This window comes from Podarcis cretensis (genome assembly GCF_951804945.1).
Source record: "Podarcis cretensis genome assembly, chromosome: 1".
In the NCBI taxonomy this organism is placed as follows: Eukaryota; Metazoa; Chordata; class Lepidosauria; order Squamata; family Lacertidae; genus Podarcis; species Podarcis cretensis.
In genome coordinates, this window is record NC_137170.1 from 112,525,301 (window position 1) to 112,530,198 (window position 4,898).

General features: G+C 42.8%; 1 long non-coding RNA gene across 1 annotated transcript; it reads left to right on the forward strand.

The window, feature by feature from the left end:
- The first annotated feature begins 931 nt into the window (after nt 1–931).
- On the forward strand, nt 932–4,659 carry LOC307220887. Its single transcript, XR_013841141.1, has 2 exons — nt 932–1,476; nt 4,497–4,659. It is a non-coding gene; the product is annotated as an uncharacterized lncRNA (long non-coding RNA).
- The last annotated feature ends 239 nt before the right edge of the window (nt 4,660–4,898 follow it).

A 4,898-nucleotide genomic window follows, 5' to 3' on the forward strand; every position in this document is an offset into this window, starting at 1 on the left:
CCATGCCACAACCCTTAATACACTATGGTGCTGCACAGGGAGACATCTTATGCTAGCGATTGCTCAAGGAACAGCACTTGTACACATTCTCCTTCTGCTCGTAGTTCTTTGGATCCAAGCCACTGTCAGTCATTCTGACATGACCAATGTTGCTCAATGTAGCTGTGAACAAGTTGGCTTCAGAATGATGGCCCCCATCACAAAATGCTGCTGCCACCACCAATGATTATTTTACAACTCCCATCAGTCCAATTCAGTGTGGCTGGAGCGGACTGGAGTTGCAGTCCCAAATATCTGAAAGCTGGGGGAAGCTTCTTTAGATCCAGCACTACTACACATATTGCTATGAAACTTGAAGAGGCAAAGATCACACCATTGGTGCTTTTTCATGCATTCACATTAATTCCTCATTTGCCAGAAAGGTGAAAATCACTGCATGGACAGACAACATTCAACTGTCTTTCAGCCTTGGAATGGGGGGGGGAGCTTTAGAAGTGTTTATGTAGGGTTTTTAAAAAAGTAGACCATATTGATGTAAGAGCACATGTTGAATGTACATCAGTGAATGAAAAGAGTTGGGAATTTGTTTTCGCAAGGTAGATTAACACAATGCATTGCTGTGAATGCAGATGCCTTGTGACAGCATCACATAAATGCTATCTACCAGGCTATTCAGGTGTGGGAACAATCACTGGTGAAGAAACAAATAGTTATATCTCCATCAGCTTGGGGCTAGAATTAAAGTTTTATGGGGTGGAAACCAACCTGGATTTTTATTCTGCAGCTTCTGGCTCCTTGCCATGAACAGGTTCACTGCGGATGTAAAGATATGAAAAGTTTTCTCTCTGAATTAATTGCAATGCATACATGTTTCATCATTACATTCATACCCCCACCTTTCCTCAAACAAATTCAAAGTGGCATACATGGTTCCCTCCCCACTCCCAACTTTATCCTCACCACAATCCTGTGATGTAGGTCAGGCTGCCCTCCTTTCGTTTACTCCACCGTTTCTTTTGCCTTTTTAATATGCCTCAGTCACATCTCCTTCTGGGTATAGAATATAATTTTATGGATTGATTTCCATTTGACGGACTTTGTAAAACGCCCAATTGTACCACATCTCTTAGCCGTTTCCAATAGAATGCTCCTCACATGCCTGTCTCCCTACTTGGACCAATTCATTCCATAATATAAAGGGTTATGTGGGTGACAAGCCACTCACTAAGGCGTGTTTTTTTAAAAAAAGATGCTGTGAAAAAAGACAGCCACTACGTCTTCTGAACAAATCACCTCGGTGTACAATTCCTTCCCTTTTCAGCTTTGCTGGACTATTCCCTCTCAACAGTCTCCCATTAGCTGATGGAGCCACTTAACTTTATTAGGCCAGAGGAAGGCTCTGAAGTGGTGTTTTATGTGTGCAGTCCGGCCTCCTAGATGAACGCTGCTATGCTGGCACGGAAAGCAGGATTCAAAGTAATACAAAGCGCTCTGTGGTATTTCGTGTGCTAGTTGCTTATGAAGGGAGGGGGAGGGGGGAAATGCTGAAAATGCCTTTTCTTTATGTGAACAGTAAAATTTTGGGGGGGGATCTATGCAATTGAAGTTCTTTCCCTGGCATTAAAGATTTGATATGCTGAGTAACAGGTGCTGATAAAGACAGATTTAAACCTTGATGGAGGCTATTCAGCAGTTTAAAGCACACATTGACCTGTCAACGGTTTTATAAGGGCCTGCAGCTATTTTTTTTGCAGTAGTTTGGTCCAAGGATTTTTTTAAAAAATGGGGTCACTGTCCTTCTCTCCCTGCTTTGAGGTGCAGGAAATTCAGCAAGCATGGAGCTACAACACATGACAAACCTGCACCACTACAGCTCCCATCATTCTTGACCATGACCAATCTGCAAAACAACTGTGCTCATTCTGTGGAGTACAATTAACCCAATAATCAACCTTTCAACTTTCCTCCTAGTTTCCAAGTCAGTGACTTGAGTCTTTTTTGCTGGAGGTCCTCTGGTGGCCTTAAAATAACAGCTGCACATATTATTATTATTATTATTATTATTATTATTATTATTATACCCCACCCATCTGACTGGGTTTCCCCAGCCACTTTGGGCAGATTCCAACAAAATATTTAAAATACAATAAAACATCAGACATTAAAAACTTCCCTAAACAGGGCTGCCTTTGGATGTCTTCTAAAAGTCAGATAGTTGTTTATTACCTTGAAATCTGATGGGAGGGTGTTCCACAGGGCGTTCCATTTGCCCTTTTAGGCAGGAGGAGGAGCGGGATGAAGCCATTGCATGTACTATTCCTCCCCAGGCCCCCACAACCTTCTCCACTTGTTGTAGAAAGCAGCTTCCCACATAGATCCCATCTGGGAAGAAGGAGGCAAAGGGTGAGTTTCTGAGGAAGGGTATAGGAGGCACAAGAGCTGAATGGCTGAGAACAATATGAAAGGGATAGGCAGGACGTCTGGCTTGCAAGTCCTTTGAAGTGCAGAATTATGAGATCCCACCCACCTCCCTTCAACATATCTTGGGCTTTGAAAGCATACAGCAGCAAACCTGCTAGGTGCCTGGTGGCAGGGGTGGCCCAATACATATTGTTGAAGATACTGGCAAGGATCTTAATGTGGATCTTAATGTCAGGTGGCTTCCACATCAGCCCAAGCCAGAAAGGTGGCAACTCTGCAAAGGAGTCTCGGCGGGCTCCTTTGCCCACATGGCAGTGTTTGGAATTGTTTCTTCAACGCAGTCATCCTAAAATAACTCCCTCCCCCTGAACACTAAAAGCATGAATCCCCTTATGGTTCCTTGCCCTCCCTTCCCTTCAGCTAGACTTTAGTCTGTAGTGGGGATAGGGGTGAGCGAAGATAATTTACATTTTCCTCAGGTTTGTATTTTTCATATCTTCAGTTCAGCCCTTCACATTCATACATCAGTTTGACCTTTCTTAAAAATAAGTCCTCATGAATATTCACCAGCATTTCGGTGCAATTTTCTAACATGCGCATTGTTTGCTTCGTGTACATATCTTTGCAAAGCATTTTCCCTATGATTTTTGTTGGTTTGTTTGTTTTACTTTTACCAAGGCAAATGTGTTTATGCAGAATGGACCCTAGTATATGCATCATTGCGCCTATGATTCGGCTGGGGAACTGCACTGCAAAATTTGGAGAATTTGTGAATTTCAGAGGAAGGTTGTATTTCAGTTCTTGTGCAAGTTAGTTAGATTGCTTTTGAGTGTGAACTGAATTAATTTGTCACCATCCCTGTGAGAAAACGAATGAGAACAGCCCAAGGAACAAAGTTCAGGGAGATGGTGGTTCATGTTTGAATTTTCAGTACATAATCTTGGCGTGTGTGTCGGCTTCGTGCATGGAGATATGTCAGGGCTGAATCCTGTACTCCTTAAGAGCTTTGTGCTACTTTTGTGGCAAAAGCTACTGAAGTACACATTAAGTGCCCAACAAAATGCCACTTAACCCCTGCCTCACCCCCATTTTCAGCTTATAATGCCATGACATATAAAAATAAACACTGTTTATTAGTAAGTTAATGGTGTTAGCTTACTAATAATATTTTCACAACAGCAGGAAGGCTTCCATTGGTAATAGCCTTTACAACCTTATAACCTCTGAGCTGCCTATTCAAACTTGAACAGCAAAGGTGAAAAGGAAAAAAAAGAGAAAGAGAGGGGGGAGAAACACACACAATTGCTATTAACCGAACTGCCTTGTCCCAGCAAATTAAGTCATTCATCTTTAAAGCACTTTAATGTCTGCTGAAATTATTTAGACTTGTCAACATTCTCTAACTTCAACTCAAGAGCTTGAGCTTTGGTTAGAACACCATGACCATAAACAATTTTTGAAAGTCACCGATTAGCATTTCTCACAAATTTGATACCCAGTATATATATTTAAACAGGTTGACTTTCTGTCTGCTTCATTTTGTATCACACTCACATCCAGTGTGACGGGTCACTCATGACTGTCTTTGGATTTACATCATTTTGACATCAGTTGCAGGCGGCATGACAGGAGGGCAGGGAAAGTGAACAACTCCTAAATTTGCCCCTCTGCTGTGGAATGCTTTCCTGAAGCAGGAGCCATCAATTGCATTCAGCCAAATTCGGCCAAATTCTGAACCAAACAGCGCTGATTGAGGCCAATTTCTGCCCTGTCCAGATCAAACTAAAGCAGCTACAAATAGCTAATAAGCAGGTGGATCAGGTTGACCTGAAATGATTTGTAGTGATTTGTGCCGATCTGTGAGTCAAAACAAACTTTCAGAAGCCAGCCAGTCTCCTAACTTTCTCATTCCTTATATACTCAATCACTGCAGAAGAACACCTCCTGCAGGCACCATTTTACCACACAAGGCATTCCACACAGTACAGGAAGTGGGCCTTTAGTGTTTGTGGAACCTACCCTTTGGAAGTCCCTCTCCTTAAATATTAGACAGGTACCATTTCTTGTCTTTGCAGCACCTGCTGAAGACCTTCCTCTTCCAACAAGGCTTTGAAGTTGAGATCTTTCCCGGCCAGAATTGCAATTCTTTTCAAGATGTTTCGTTGTTATATCACCAAATTGCTGCCCTTTCGAAGGAAAGGGCGGGATGCAAATTTAATAAAGAAATGTTGTTGTTGTTGTTTAGTCGTTTAGTTGTGTCCGACTCTTTGGGACCCCATGGACCAGAGCACGCCAGGCACTCCTGTCTTCCACTGCCTCCCACAGTTTGGTCAAACTCATGCTGGTAGCTTCGAGAACACTGTCCAACCATCTCATCCTCTGTCGTCCCCTTCTCCTTGTGCCCTCCATCTTTCCCAACATCAGGGTCTTCTCCAGGGAGTCTTCTCTTCTCATGAGGTGGCCAAAGTACTGGAGCC